The 17,150-nt window shown below is 42.6% G+C and overlaps 1 protein-coding gene across 12 annotated transcripts in view; it reads left to right on the plus strand.

Moving 5' to 3' along the window:
• Positions 1–17,150, plus strand: part of cacna1g (calcium channel, voltage-dependent, T type, alpha 1G subunit) — a 351,444-nt gene that overhangs the window by 288,339 nt on the left and 45,955 nt on the right. The gene's annotated exons all lie outside the window — the stretch shown is intronic.

The raw sequence follows: 17,150 nt of genomic DNA on the forward strand, positions 1-17,150 counted from the left end.
CACTAAAAACAAATGGTTATATATAGAACCAAATAAAGGTTATTTGACTTGTAACCATAGCGGATACATTTTGGTGCTTTATATAACAATTTTTTGAAGTTTCTATGAAGAACCATGCTTTAAATGGAACCTTTATGGTGCTATAATGAACCCTTTCCTAAGGTTTTATAACAGGGGTATTCAACTCTTACCCTACGAGGTCCTGTACCTGTGTGTTTTCTGCTCTACCTGATAATTAACTGATACAGTAGCACCTGGTGTCCCGGGTCTAAATCAGTCCATGATTAGAAGGAAACAACGAAAAAATGCAGTGGAACTGGCTTTGAGATCCAGAGTTGGGTTTTAGGGTTCTATAAAGAACCATAAAAAGAGGTTCTATATAACAACAAAAGGATTCCGCTATGGTTACAACCCTTTTTGGGGCTATATAGAACCCTTTTTTATGGTTCTATATAGAACCTTTATGGAGAATGGTTTTATAATGAAAATGTCTCATTCTCAAAGGTTCCTTGTAGATCCTTTTGAAGAAACATACAGGGTTTTTTATTCTGGTTATCCATATTATATTGTTAAATTCCATAGGCGTTATTATTGTTTTAATTAACAAATTGAATCAGGTGTTCTAGTTCTGGAACAGCTGGCAGTCGCTGATGAGAGAATTGAGCACCACTGACTTAGGCTACCGTTCGCAATTGACACAAGGCCATACATACTGTACAGTACACTACCTTTCAAAAGTTTGGGGTCACTTAGAAATGTCGTTGATTTCGAAAGAAAAGTAAAATTTTTGTCCATTAAAATAACATCAAATTGATCAGAAATACAGTGTAGACATTGTTAATGTTGTAAATGGCGTACAGAGGCCCATTATCAGCAACCATCACTCCTGTGTTCCAATGGCACGTTGTGTAAGCTAATCCAAGTTTAGCATTTTAAAAGGCTAATTGATCATTAGAAAACCCTTTTGCAATTATGTTAGCACAGCTGAAAACTGTCATTCTGATTAAAAAAGCAATAAAACAGGCCTTTAGACTAGTTGAGTATCTGGAGCATCAGCATTTGTGGGTTCGATTACATGCTCAAAATGGCCAGAAACAAAGAACTTTCTTCTGAAACTCGTCAGTCTATTCTTGTTCTGAGAAATGAAGGCTATTCCATGCGATAAATTGCCAAGAAACTAAAGATCTCGTACAACGCTGTGTACCATTCCCTTCACAGAACAGTGCAAACTGGCTCTAACCAGAATAGAAAAGGAGTGGGAGGCCCCGGTGAACGACTGAGCGAGAGGACAAGTACATTAGAGTGTCTAGTTTGAGAAATAGATGCCTCACAAGTCCTCAACTGGCAGCTTCATTAAATAGTACCCGCAAAACACCAGTCTCAACGTCAACAGTGAAGAGGAGACTCCGGGATGCTGGCCTTCTAATATGTTTTTTTTTGTATCAGTTAGTATATTTCAGTTTAACCATAATATTTGTTGTAATATTTGATCAGCCTTTTCTGGTGGATTAAACTAAAATTGCAACCAACTTTCTATGGCTTGTTTTAAAAATAGCAATATGGAGATGATTTAATTTTAACATAACCGAAAGTGAGAGATTGTTATCTGAATAAAGGGAAAAAGGCAATTCTTGAACATGGGGTGAGAAATTCTTACTAATCTGCTAGAGATTAAATGAAGGAAATGGCGCCGACAGATAGGCAGCCGTGCTTCTAGCTCCCAGGCAACTTTGCAGTATTTTCTTTTATGTGTTGTGTCTTACATTATTAGCCCAGAATATTTTTTGTGTTATTACATACATCCGGGAAGAACTTTTGGATATCAGAGCGGCGGTAACTTGCCAGTATTACGACCAGGAATTCAACTTTCCCAAATCTGATCCTTTGTTCGTACCCCCCAGGGCAATTGAACTGTTTCCAGAGGCTGATCCAAAACACCGCCGGCGGAGAAGAGGTATTCGGAGTGGACTTCTAGTCCAACTCAGGAGGTGCGCACACCACCCACCGCTTCTGAGTATGTTACTCGTTAATGTTCAATCCATGGATAATAAATTTGACGAGCTCAGGGCGTGGAATTCCTTCCAGAGAGACATCAGGGACTGTAACATAGTCTGTTTCACGGAAACATGGATCTCTCGGGATATACTGTCTGAATCCGTACAGCCAGTTGAGTTCTCAGTTCATCGCACAGACAGGAATAAATATCTCTCCGGGAAGAAGGGTGGGGGTGTATGTTTGATGATTAACTACTCATGGTGTGATTATGCTAACATACAGGAACTCAAGTCCTTTTGTTCACACGACCTAGAATACCTCACAATCAAATGCCAACCGTATTACCTACCAAGATAATTATCTTCAGTTATAGTCACAGCTGTGTATAGTCCCCCTCAAGCCGATACCAAGACGGCCCTCATAGAACTTCACTTGACTTTATGCAAACTGGAAACCACATATCCTGAGGCCGCATTTATTGTAGCTGGGGATTTTAACAAAGCAAATTTGAGGAAAACGTTACCGATGTTCTATCAACACATTGACTGTAGTACTCGCGCTGCTAAAACACTCGACCACTGCAACTCCAACTTCTGGGATGCCTACAAGGCCTTCCCCCGCTCTCCTGTCGGAAAATCTGATCATGACTCCATTTTGCTCCTCCCTTCCTATCGGCAGAAACTCAAACAGGAAGTACCCGTGCTAAGGACAATTCAACACTGGTCTGACCAATCGGAATCCACGCTTTTGATCACGCGGACTGGGATATGTTCTGGGTAGCCTGAGACGAATACACTGATACGGTGACTGAGTTTATCAGGAAGTGTATAGGAGATGAAGAACCCACTGTGACTACAAACAGTCGGAAGTTTACATACACCTTAGCGAAATACATTTAAACTCAGTTTTTCACAATTCCTGACATTTAATCCTAGTAAAAATTAGGATCACCACTTTATTTTAAGAATATGAAATGTCAGAATAATAGTAGAGAGAATGATTTATTTCAGCTTTTATTTCTTTCATCACATTCCCAGTGGGTCAGAAATTCACATACTTTCAATTAGTATTTGGCAGCATTGCCTTTAAATTGTTGAACTTGGGTCAAACGTTTCGGGTAGCCTTCCACAAGCTTCCCACAATAAGTCGGGTGAATTTTGGCCCATTCCTCCTGACAGAGCTGGTGTAACTGAGTCAGGTTTGTAGGCCTCCTTGCTCGCAAACACTTTTTCAGTTCTGCCAACAAATGTTCTATGGGATTGAGGTCAGGACTTTGTGATGGCCACTCCAATACCTTGACTTTGTTGTCCTTAAGCCATTTTGCCACAACTTTGGAAGTATGCTTGGGGTCATTGTCCATTTGGAAAACCCATTTGTGACCAAGCTTTAACTTCCTGACTGATGTCTTGAGCTGTTGCTTGAATATATCCACATCATTTTCCCCCCTCATGATGCCATCTATTTTGTGTAGTGCACCAGTCCCTCTTGTAGCAAAACACCCCCACAGCATGATGCTGCCACCCCCGTGCTTCATGGTTGGGATAGTGTTCTTTGGCTTGCAAGCCTCCCCCTTTTTCCTCCAAACACAACAATGGTCGTTATGGCCAAGCAGTTCTATTTTTGTTTCATCAGACCAGAGGACATTTCTCCAAAAAGTACAATCTTTGTCCCCATGTGCAGTTGCAAACCGTAGTCTTGCTTTTTTATGGTGGTTTTGGAGCAGTGGCTTCTTCCTTGCTGAGCGGCCTTTCAGGTTAGGTCGATATAGGACTCGTTTGACCGTGGATGTAGATACTTTTGTACCTGTTTCCTCCAGCATCTTTACAAGGTCCTTTACTGTTGTTCTGGGATTGATTTGCACTTTTCGCACCAAAGTATGTTCATCTCTAGGAGACAGAACGCGTCTCCCTCCTGAGTGGTATGATGGCTGCGTGGTCCCATGGTGTTTATACTTGCATACTATTATTTGTACAGATGAACGTGGTACCTGCAGGCATTTGGAAATTGCTCCCAGGGATGAACCAGAGGCACTGAATTTGAAGGTAGACCTTGAAATACATCCACAGGTACACCTCCAACTGACTCAAATGATGTCAATTAGCCTATTTAGAAGCCTAGCTTCTAAAGCATGACATCATTTTCTGGAATTTTCCAAGCTGTTTATAGGCACAGTCAACTTAGTGTATGTACATTTCTGACCCACTGGAATTGTGATACTGTGAATTACAGTCATGCACAAAGTAGATGTCCTAACCGACTTACCAAAACTATAGTATGTAAAGAAGAGATTTGTGGAGTGGTTGAAAAACGTGTTTTAATGACTCCAACCAAAGTGAATGTAATCTTCCGACTTCAACTGCATATATTCTTAATTCCATTCCTTTACTTTAGATTTGTGTGTATTGTTGTGAAATTGTTAGATATTCCTTGTTAGATATTGTTGCACTGTTGGAGATAGTGCAGCATTTCTCTATACCCGCAATAACATCTTCTGAACACGTGTATGTGACCAATAAAATTTGATTTGATTTAAGAGAACCAGTTCTGATTTAAGTATAACTTTTAAAGCCTTTAGTGAGAGGTCTAGTGCTTAATATTTAATCATTTCTGCCCTCCAAATTCATATTTGTAATGATGGGCGGTGAGTCGGAAGCAGGTGCAGGTGAAACGTTTGAATAAAACAACAAAACCAAGAACACGACACTAACATAAGGCAGTATGCCGAGACACAAGAACACAGGGAGTGTTTTTAAAAAAATGTATTTATTTTTGTGTTGGGGGTGATGTCGGGTCTGGGTGTTGGAGCTGAGCTACCTGGGAGGCCTCAGCCGGTTTGTAGGCTCCCATGCCTCACCGGGTTTGGATTGGCTCCCATGCCTAAGCTGGATGAACTGTTACCCGTGCCTCAGCCGAGGCAAGTGGGGAGGTCTGAGCCAGCTCATCAGGCTCTTACGTCTCAGACGGTTCGTTAAGGTTTCTGCGCCTCAGCAGAGGCTACCGGTCCGCTCTGGATCCCTGGGATCGTCTCTGTGGTTGGCGTCCTGCGGCTGGAGCCAAATGCGCCGGGGAGGGGGTACTGTCACGTATGCTCTCTCTCCGGCGCTCTAGGTCGTCATGCTCCTGCGCCTCAGCTTGATCAACAGGCTCCCGCTCCTTAGCAGAGGTGACCGGTCCTCTCCTGATCCCCGGGATCGTCATCTTGGTCGGCGTCCTGCAGCTGGAGCCACGCGTCGGGAGGGGGTACCGTCACGTGTGCTCCCTCTCTGGCCTCTAGGTCACCAGGTTGCTCATTTATGGCGCACACCTGTCATCAGCGTTATCCGTATTTGCGCATAATGAACTCACCTGGACTCCATCACCTCCTTGATTACCTGCCCTTTATATGTCACTCCCATTTGTTTCTTCCCCAGTCATCATTGTTTCTGTTTCTGTTTCATGTCGGTGCCCTGTTTGTGTTTCTTGTTTTGTTCATTTATTTATGAAATGTATTCACTCACTGAACTTGCTTCCCGACTCTCAGCGTACATCGTTAAAATATTAATTATATAAATAGGCCCGTTTAATTTTGTCTGGCTTACCGTTCAAAATAAAATTGAATATTTTTTGCTCATATCATTTAAAAAGTGTGGCAAGGCCATAAGCAAATACATAAACTGGGATATGACTAAAGAGTTAATCAGGATAATTTTTCCACAAATAACCCGGTATTTTCAATTCCATGCTAGCAAGATCTTATCTATTTTTGCTGACTTTCTATTCAAATGTATTGTAGTGAGATAATTTCTTTCTTTCGGCATACGGAGTATGTCCACCTCACCGTCAGACCATTTTATTGGTAAATTACTTGGTAATGTAAAAGTAGTATTTTTTTGGGATCCTGTTGGTGTGTGTTTGTGTTTGTCGTCGTGCAGCACAGTGTGTGTGTGTGTGTGTGTGTGTGTGTGTGTGTGTGTGTGTGTGTGTGTGTGTGTGTGTGTGTGTGTGTGTGTGTGTGTGTGTGTGTTTTCCCCCTTACCTCATGGCTCTCCTCTCGTGAAGCTCTAGAGGCTTTGCCTGCACTAAAATATTTATCAACATCCCAGGAAGAGCACAAAAATCAAATATTCATTTTTCCTGCCCAATTTACCCACAAAACTCTGAGGATACCCACTTCAATCTCCTACCTGACCCCTCTCAATTATGACCCCTGACCGCTTGGAAATGGAATCTACTATCTCTGCCTCCAAACTAGAATTGGTTTTATCTTCGAGTTCATATTTGTGTGTGTGATCTCAGTAGTGTGAACCCATCAGATTAACAATCATTTTCTATAACATAGTTTGTTTAGTTGATGTGGGTTTATGTACAAACATTGGGAAAGTATTCAGACCTCTTCATTTTTTTCATATTTTGTTACGTTATAGCCTTATTCTAAAATTGATTAAATAAAAAATGTTCCTCATCAATCTACACACAATAGCGTCATGGATCCCTCTGGAACTGTGTCATTGCGTACACCTGGTCCCCATTCCCACTGATTGTATTTGTATAAATGTGCCCTTTGTTTCACCATTGGGCTGTCGATTATTGTTACTATGTTCGTTGGTCGTGTGAGTACCTATGCTGTGTGTTTTGGGTTTCATGCCATTGTGGATTGCGCAATTGATTACAGGTCTCGTCCCATGTGATAATCATTGTGCGCTTGTGTTATTCATTCGAGGTACTCCTCGCTCTTTTGTTTGGGTTTCTACCCTGTGTGTTGTATACGTGTTTGTTTGGTCTTCGTCCCTGTGCCTTTGCATGGCATGCTGTAATTTTGGGTAAAAAAATAAAAAAACATGTTACGCATTCCTGCGCCTGTCTCATGACCATTTATGCCAACGTGACACCGGATGGCCATTTGATTACTTGTTCAGCAGTCTTATGGCTTGGAGGTAGAAGCTGTTAAGGAGCCTTTTGGACCTAGACTTGACACTCCAGTACCGCTTGCTGTGCAGTAGCAGAGAGAACAGTCTATGACTTGGGTGACTGGAGTCTTTGACAAATTTTTGGGCCTTTTTCTGACACTGCCTAGTATATAGGTCCTGGATGGCAGAAAGCTTGGCCCCAGTGATATACTGGGTCGTACGCACTACCCTCTGTAGCGCCTTATGGTCAGATGTCGAGTAGTTGCCATACCAGGCAGTGATGCAACCAGTCAGCATGCTCTCGATGGTGCAGCTGTATAACTTTTTGAGGATCTGGGAACCCATGCCAAATCTTTTCAGTCTCCTGTTGTTGTGTCCTCTTCACAACTGTCTTGGTGTGTTTAAACCATGACACCAAGGAACTTAAAACTCTCAACCCGCTCCAATACAGCCCGATGGATGTCAATGGGGGGGTATTCGGCCCACTTTTCCTGTAGTCCACGATCAGCTCTTTTGTCTTGCTCACACTGAGGGAGAGGTTGTTGTCTCTGACCTCCTCCCCATAGGCTGTCTCATCATTGTCGGTGATCAGACCTACAGGGAGTGTACAGGGAGTACAGGAGGGGACTATGCACACACCCCTGAGAGGCCCTAGTGTTAAGGATCAGCATGGCAGATGTGTTGTTGCCCACCCTTACCATCTGGGGGGCAGCCCGTCAGGAAGTCCAGGATCCAGTTGCAGAGAGAGGTTTTTAGTCCCAGGGTCCTTAGCTTAGTGATGAGCTTTGTGGGCACTATGTTTCCCACAAACTACACATAAAGGAATATGTAGTTAATGTATTTATTCAGGTTTTCTGTCAGTTTCAACACTTTAGTAAGATCCTGACTTGGATCTGGGGGGAATAGTGCGCGAGAGAGAAATAGGATAGAAAGTAAGCGACATTCGAGGTAGAGCGAGAGAAGGGGAGATGGATAAAGAAACGGAGAGAAACATTAAGGTGGTGTTCTCTCTTCTCCGCTGACACTACATCTGATCGCTCCGATCAGGAATAATAAAATAATAATATATCTTTTGAGAGTACACTCTTAGAAAAAAATGTGCTATCTAGAACCTAAAAGGGTTCTTTAGGCTGTCCCCATAGGATAACCCTTTGAAGAGCACTTTTTGGTTCCAGGTAGAACCCTTTTGGGTTCCATGTAGAACCCTTTCCACAGAGTGTTCTACATGGAAACCAAAAGGGTTCTACCTGGAACCAAAAAGGGCTCTCCTATGGGAACAGTCGAAGAACCCTTTTGGAACCCTTTTTTCTAAGTGTATTAATTCGCTTTCAAACCCCAACGCTCGGACGAGAAGAGAGGAGAAGAGGGGAGGGGAGGACAGTTGAGGAGAGGTGGAGTGCATGAAAAGGCCATAATATTACTATGCTGGTCTGGGTTTCTGTGATATATTGCATCTAAAGCTATAGATGTACCGAAGGCTGTCTCAGAGAAAGTTCAATTCATTTGACAGAGAATGACAGTTATGCTTCAAGGAGAGCTCTGAAAATGAGAGCTTAGTGTGTTCTGAACTGAGCTTGTGTGGAAAGCATCTCATAGAACTAAATTAAAATAATGGAGAAAATCAACGCTTGACAAAACTCTACAGCATTAATAGCTAAAACGTATGCAGATCAATTTCTTTTCACATTCAAACTATCACACAAACAAAAGGGAGAAGAGTAACATACTAGAGCATTGGAATTGTACTTGTGATTTTCAGTTTGTCAGTTCAGAGTCTTTAGTTTGGTTTCAGGGGAGGAGAGGAGAAGACTGTGTGAATTAAACATGAGTCATCGGTCTGTGTTTTCCCCTCAAGCATTGGAGTGTGTAAGGTTCACGCGCACACACACACTTAGAAGAAGACATGATATACATCTCTGATGGAGGTGACATTACGGCCAGTGAGAAAGAGTCCCTGTTCATCTTTACTCATCTTTTTCTTCTCTTCATTTCATCCATTCAGTGACTGTTCTGTTCTAACACTCTGCATACTGGATATGCTGAAGTAGGTAAGAAAGAAAAAACAAGAAGAGAAGAAAAAAACGATCCTACACTCTACTCCAACTACTTACATTGTCCCAGATACCAGTGCATGTGTGTGCGCATGTGTGTGTATTATGTCTCTGTCTGCAGGTATGTGTGTTGGTTTTCCTCAGTAGGGATATTAATGCCATTATACAGGAGCAGAGAGGAGTCTCCAGGAGTGTGTGTGTGTGTGTGTGTCTTTGTTTAACATGGCAAATACACACTACTGTAATCATCCGTCAACACTGTGACCTCAATTCAGGCTTCACCACGGGGAATCCTGTTGTTAGCACCTAAATGTCCCCTTTAAGACACCTTACATCCCCTTTATGTCTCCTTAAGTCACCTTATTTCAACATAGTTCTCTCACAACTAGCTGCAACCCGAGAGAAGATAGACTGTTCCAAAATTCCAGGGTGGCGGGGGTCAGGAGTGTTAGCCACATTGTTTATTGATGTATCCTCTCTGTCTTCCCTTGGTTGACCCCTGTCAGCTGTGTGTTTTGGCTCATCCGTCTCTCCCAGTAGGTGATGTAATTATCTGGGGGGTTGTGTCCTCGTACCCCTCGCCCCGTGACTGGGCACCTCGTTAACTCCTGTGTTAATTAAAACAGCCTCGAAACATACACATTTTACATCCCAGTCACTTAGCTAATGCTTTCATCCAGAAGAGTGTCTCACAATGATTGTATTCATACTAAGAGGGTGGAAATGACACATACACAGTAAGAAAAACCTTTATTTATAGATGAGTGCTGGTAAATTCGCAGTGAATATAATACAAGAGTAAAATTTAAAGGTGTGTATCAAATGTGGAGAAAAAGGGGGGAGACAGAAAGAGAAGAGGAGGGGAGAGAGAGGAGAAGTAATGCAGGGGTAGGGTAGGGTCCATCTCTCCCTCCATCTCTAAAGTACCTCCGTCTATCCATCCCTCCATCCATCTCTCCTTCTGTCCATCTCTCCTTCCCCCTTCATCCTCCATCCCTTGCTCAGAGTCGTTTAATCAGAGTCGTTCTCTGCTCGGGAATGAGCGTCTCGCTTATTGCTTTACTTGTTGTTATCCTTCTTCCGAGCGAGGGAAGGACGGAGGGAGGGAAACCATGAATGAATAGACATTTTGCATGTATGAATAGCCATTATTGAAAGAGTCCTTGCTATAATCATCAGCGTGTATTGACTTGTCATAAAAGACTTGGCAAGACAAGCACCTTGACTATACCCTAATGATGTTTTTCTTCCAAAGACGATGCGTCTTGAATGTCATGAGCAGAAATCACTGCTTTTATATGCAGACTTAGAAAACAATGAGGTAAGAAACATTCATGATTTGCTGTGCTAGATACATAAGCAAAGACATGGGAACGGTAGGAGAGACGAGACCCTACTTAACTGTACAAACAAAGATGACAAGTTTCTATCCTCTGTGGACTCGCTGAATTTCTTGCCGTTTCTCCCTCGTCCTCTCATGTTTCCTCCCTCTATCTCTCTCTCTGGTATACACTGAGTGTATGGTCGGGGCATGGGGAGGGAGGGAGAGGTTTTTACAAAAAGTGGTGAAATATATAAAAGGTAGATTTTAAACTTGGATTTTTTGGCAAGGACATATACAGGATACTACCCTCCACAATATAACCCTCACTCCAAATCAAAACTCTAAACCTACAACCTGATTTTGGACAAAATGACCTGGAAGGATTACTGCTACCAAAGATTCTTATTTCTAAGCTATACAGCAAATGCTCTGGCAAACAAACAACAGAAACCTGAAAACACCATCCAACCTTGCTAGGACAGAACATATCTGACTGCAACCTCAATTAATACTGAGGAATGAAGTGAGAGGAGTCAAAGCCTTTGAGCCCAACAATGGCAGGATAGTTTCACAGCCTACATCACCCAAATGCAGAGGCCTTTGAAGCCCACTCCCGCAGTTCAGAGGACATTACAATACATGAAAATTAAGAGACACTTTTTGCTGACTATTATATAAATTGGAACATAAGCGAAGGGTGGAAACTCAGGATACTAGACAACGAGGACTCTGAGTCCGGCAATGTCAACCTGTACAAGTCTGGAACAGTAATGGTACAGGGCAAGCCCAAACAGCTTCAGCTGGACTTTCACATAATCAAAGAGATAGCTCAGCAGGATAATCTCTCTCTTGAGAAAGATACCCCCACCTAGAGTGTGTCAGACCAGGCCTCTTCATTATACAACCCCACAGATGAGCAACCCCAAGTGGAAAGTCAAACCCAGTTTTTCAAAATTCCTGACATTTAATCCTAGTAAAAATTCCCAGTGGGTCAGAAGTTTACATACATTCAATTAGTATTTGGTAGCATTGCCTTTAAATTGTTTACCTTGGGTCAAACGTTTTGGGTAGCCTTCCACAAGCTTCCCACAATAAGTTGGGTGAATTTTGGCCCATTCCTCCTGACAGAGCTGGTGTAATTGAGTCAGGTTTGCAGGCCTCCTTGCTCGCACACTTTTTCAGTTTTGTCCACAAATCTTCTATAGGCTTGAGGTCAAGGCTTTGTGATGGCCACTCCAATACCTTGACTTTGTTGTCCTTAAGCCATTTTGCCACAACTTTGGAAGTATGCTTGGGATCATTGTCCATTTGGAAGAACCATTTGTGACCAAGCTTTAACTTTCTGACTGATGTCTTGAGATGTTGCTTCAATGTCTTGAGATGTTGCTTGAGATGTTGCTTCATGATGCCATGTACTGTGTGAAGTGCACCAGTCCCTCCTAGAGCAAAGCACCCCCACAACATGATGCTGCCACCCCCGTGCTTCATGGTTGGGATGGTGTTCTTTGGCTTGCAAAAGCCTGCCCCTTTTTCCTCCAAACATAACGATGGTCATTATGGCCAAACAGTTCTATTTTTGTTTCATCAGACCAGAGGACATTTCTCCAAAAAGTATGATCTTTGTCCCCTGGCTTTATTTTATGCCGGTTTTGGAGCAGTGGCTTCTTCCTTGCTGAGCGGCCTTTCAGGTTATGTCGATATAGGACTCGTTTTACTGTATATAAAAATACTTTTGTACCTGTTCCTCCAGCATCTTCACAAGGTCCTTTGCTGTTGTTCTGGGACTGATTTGCACTTTTCGCACCAAAGTACGTTAACCTCTCTAGGGTAGGTGGCACCAAATCGTCCCACCTACGTAACAGCCAGTGGAATCCTGTGGTGCGTTATTCAAATACCTTAGAAATGCTATTACTTCAATTTCTCAAACATATGACTATTTTACAGCATTTTAAAGACAAGACTCTCGTTAATCTAACCACACTGTCCGATTTCAAAAAGGCTTTACAACGAAAGCAAAACATTAGATTATGTCAGCAGAGTACCCAGCCAGAAATAATCAGACACCCATTTTTCAAGCTAGCATATAATGTCACATAAACCCAGAAGACAGCTAAATGCAGCACTAACCTTTGATGATCTTCATCAGATGACAACCCTAGGACATTATGTTATACAATACATGCATGTTTTGTTCAATCAAGTTCATATTTATATCAAAAACCAGCTTTTTACATTAGCATGTGACGTTCAAAACTAGCATACCCCCCGCAAACTTCCGGCGAATTTACGAACAATTTACTAAATTACTCACGATAAACGTTCACAAAAAGCATAACAATTATTTTAAGAATTATAGATACAGAAGTCCTCTATGCACTCGATATGTCCGATTTTAAAATAGCTTTTTGGTGAAAGCACATTTTGCAATATTCTAAGTAGATAGCCGGCATCACAGGGCTAGCTATTTAGACACCCAGCAAGTTTAGCCTTCACCAAACTCCGATTTACTATTAGAAAAGTTTGATTACCTTTGGTGTTCTTCGTCAGAATGCACTCCCAGGACTTCTACTTCAATAACAAATGTTGGTTTGGTCCCAAATAATCCATAGTTATGTTCAAGACACTATCCGAATGGTAAATAAGGGTTACGAGCACGACGCATTTCGTGACAAAAAAATTCTAAATATTCCATTACCGTACTTCGAAGCATGTCAACCGCTGTTTAAAATCAATTTTTATGCCATTTTTCTCGTAAAAAAGCGATAATATTCCGACCGGGAATCTGCAATTAGGTAAACAGACGAAAGAAAATAAAGCACGGGCTCGACTCGGGCACGCGCCTAAGCCCATTGTCCTCTGATCGGCCACTTAATGATAATGTGTTTCAGCCTGGGGCTGCCTCGATATCGTTCAGCTTTTTCCCGGGCTCTAAGAGCCTATGGGAGCCGTAGGAAGTGTCACGTTACAGCAAAGGTCCTCAGTCTTCAATAAACAGAGGCAAGAAGAACAACAACTTGTCAGACAGGCCACTTCCTGCATGGAATCTTCTCAGGTATTTGCCTGCCATATGAGTTCTGTTATACTCACAGACACCATTCAAACAGTTTTAGAAACTTTAGGGTGTTTTCTATCCAAAGCCAATAATTATATGCATATTCTAGTTACTGGGCAGGAGTAGTAACCAGATTAAATCGGGTACGTTTTTTATCCGCCCGTGTAAATACTGCCCCCTAGCCCTAACAGGTTAATCTCTAGGAGACAGAACGCGTCTCCTTCCCGAGCAGTATGGCGGCTGCGTGGTCCCATGGTGTTTATACTTGCATACTATTGTTTGTACTGATAAACGTGGTCCATTCCGGTGTTTGGATATTGCTCCCAGGGATGAACCAGACTTGTGGAGGTCTACAATTTGGCTTATTTCTTTTGATTTTCCCATAATGTCAAGCAAAGAGGCACTGGGTTTGAAGGTAGGCCTTGAAAGACATCTACAGGTACACTTCCTATTGACTCAAATGATGTCAATTGGCCTATCAGAAGCTTCTAAAGCCATGACATACATTTCTGGAATTTTCCAAGCTGTTTGAAGGCACAGTCAACTTAGTGTATATAAACTTCTGACCCACTGGAATTGTGATACAGTGAATTATAAGTGAAATAATCTGTCTGTAGATGTAGATGTCCTAACCAACTTGCCAAAACTATAGTTTGTTAACAAGAAATTTGTGGAGTGGTGGAGACTCGTACATTTCATCACTGAAAACAATATACTGATCAAAAGTCAAGTTGGCTTTTTACCAAATTACTGTACGACAGACCACGTATTCTCACTGCACACCCTAATTAGACAAACAAACCAAAACAAAGGCAAAGTCTTTTCATGCGTTGTTGATTTCAAACAATGCATGAAATTCAATTTGGCATAAGGGTCTGCTATACAAATTGAGGGAAAGTGGTGTTGGGGGAAAACATACGACATTATAAAATCCAGAGAGAGGGATGCAACTTAAGCCCCACCCTCTACAACATATAAACTCAGCAAAAAAAGAAACGTCCCTTTTTCAGGACACTGTCTTTCAAAGATAATTTGTAAAAATCCAAATAACTTCACAGATCTTTATTGTAAAAGGTTTAAACACTGTTTCCCATGCTTGTTCGATGAACCATAAACAATTATTGAACATGCACCTGTGGGAATGGTTGTTAAGACACTAACAGCTTACAGACAGTAGGCAATAAAGGTCACAGTTATGAAAACTTAGGACACTAAAGAGCCCTTTCTACTGACTCTGAAAAACAACAAAAGAAAGATGCCCAGGGTCCCTGCTCAACTGCATGAAAGTGCCTTTGGCATGCTGCAAGGAGGCATGAAGACTGCAGATGTGGCCAGGGCAATAAATTGTAATGTCCGTACTGTGAGATGCCTAAAACAGCACTACAGGGAGACCGGACAGACAGCTGATCGTCCTCGCAGTGGCAGACCACGTGTAACAACACCTGCACAGGATCGGTACATCCGAATATCACACCTGCGGGACAGGTACAGGATGGTAACAACAACTGCCCGAGTTACACCAGGAAAGCACAATCCCTCCATCAGTGCTCAGACTGTCCGCAATAGGCTGAGAGAGGCTGGACTGAGGGCTTGTAGGCCTGTTGTAAGGCAGGTCCTCACCAGACATCACCGGCAACAACGTCGCCTATGGGCACAAACCCACCATCGCTGGACCAGACAGGACTGGCAAAAAGTGCTCTTCACTGACAAGTCGCGGTTTTGTCTCACCAGGGGTGATGGTCGGATTCGCGTTTATCGTCGAAGCAATGAGCATTACACCGAGGCCTGTACTCTGGAGCAGGATCGATTTGGAGGTGGAGGGTCTGTCATGGTCTGTGTCGTGTGTCACAGCATCATCGGACTGAGCTTGTTGTCATTGCAGGCAATCTCAACGCTGTGTGTTACAGGGAAAACATCCTTCTCCCTCATGTGGTACCCTTCCTGCAGGCTCATCCTGACATGACCCTCCAGCATGACAATGCCACCAGGTATACTGCTCATTCTGTGTGTGATTTCCTGCAAGACAGGAATGTCAGTGTTCTGCATTGGCCAGCAAAGAGCCCAGATCTCAATCCTATTGAGCACGTCTGGGACCTGTTGGATCGGAGGGTGAGGGCTAGGGAACTTGCAGGTGCCTTGGTGGAAGAGTGGGGTAACATCTCACAGCAAGAACTGGCAAATCTGTTGCAGTCCACGAGGAGGAGATGCACTGCAGTACTTAATGCAGCTGGTGGCCGATACTGACAGTTACTTTTGATTTTAACCCCCCCCCCTATGTTTGGGGACACATTATTCAATTTCTGTTAGTCACATGTCTGTGGAACTTGTTCAGTTTATGTCTCCGTTTGAATCTTGTTATGTTCATACAAATATTTACACATGTTAAGTTTGCTGAAAATAAACGCAGTTGACAATGAGAGGACGTTTCTTTTTTGCTGAGTTCATATCAACAAATTGGCGAGGCCACTAGAACAGTCTGCAGCACCCGGCCTCACCCTACTAAAATCTGAAGTCAAATGTCTACTGTTTGCTGATGATCTGGTGCTTCTGTCCCTAACCAAGGAGGATCTACAGCATCACCTAGATCTTCTGCACAGATTCTGTCAGACATGGGCCCTGACAATACATTTCAGTAAGACAAAAACAATTGGGGTTCCAAAAAAGGTCCAGTTGCCAGGACCACAAATACAAATTCCATCTAGACACTGTTGCCCTAGAGCACACATTGAACTATACATACCTCGGCCTAAACATCTGTGCCACAGGTAACTTCCACAAAGCTTTGAACGATCTGAGATACAAGGCAAGAAGGGCCTTCTAAGGCATCAAATGGAACATAAAATTTGACATACCAATTATGATCTGGCAAAAAATACTTGAATCAGTTATAGAACCCATTGTCCTTTATGGTTGTGAGGTCTGGGGTCCGCTCACCAACCAAGAATTCACAAAATGGGACAAACACAAATTGAGATTGCATGCAGAATTCTGCAGATATTGTAACGGTCGTCGTACGTAATGGACCAAGGCGCAGCGGGTCGAGTGCTCATCTTAACTTTATTTGAACACATACGAAACAAAACAAGAAAACGATCGAACGAACAGTATTGCAGGCTACACACACAGCTATGCAACAACAACTTCCCACAAACCACAGGTGAAAAAAGGCCTACCTAAGTATGACTCCCAATCAGAAACAACGATGTACAGCTGTTCCTGATTGAGAGCCATACCAGGCCAACAAGGAAATACACAACATAGAAAACCATAGAAATACAAAACAAGAACATTACCCTAAAACCCCGGAACACATAAAACAAACACCCCTCTTACATAAATACATATCCCAATAAACCCCAAACCACATAAAACAAATACCCCTGCCACGTCCTGACCAAACTACAATAACCAATAACCCTTTATACTGGTCAGGACGTGACAGATATATCCTCAGTGTACAACGTAAAGCCCCAAATAATGCTTGCAGAGCAGAATCAGGCCGATACCCGCTAATTATCAAAATCCAGAAAAGAGCCATTAAATTCTACAATTCTACAATTCCCAAACCTTCCATAACATAGCGATCACCTACAGAGAGATGAACCTGGCGAAGCGTCCCCTAAGCAAGCAGGTCTTGGGACTCTGTTCACAAACACAAACAGACCCCACAGAGCCCCAGGACAGCAACACAATTATACCCAACCAAATCATGAGAAAACAAAAAGAGAATTACTTGACACATTGGAAAGAATGAACAAAAAAATCTGCAAACTAGAATGCTATTTGGCCTTAAACAGAGAGTACACAGTGGCAGAATTCCTGACCACTGTGACTGACCCAAA

The sequence above is a fragment of the Salmo trutta genome, chromosome 10, assembly GCF_901001165.1.
Source record: "Salmo trutta chromosome 10, fSalTru1.1, whole genome shotgun sequence".
NCBI classification, from domain to species: domain Eukaryota; kingdom Metazoa; phylum Chordata; class Actinopteri; order Salmoniformes; family Salmonidae; genus Salmo; species Salmo trutta.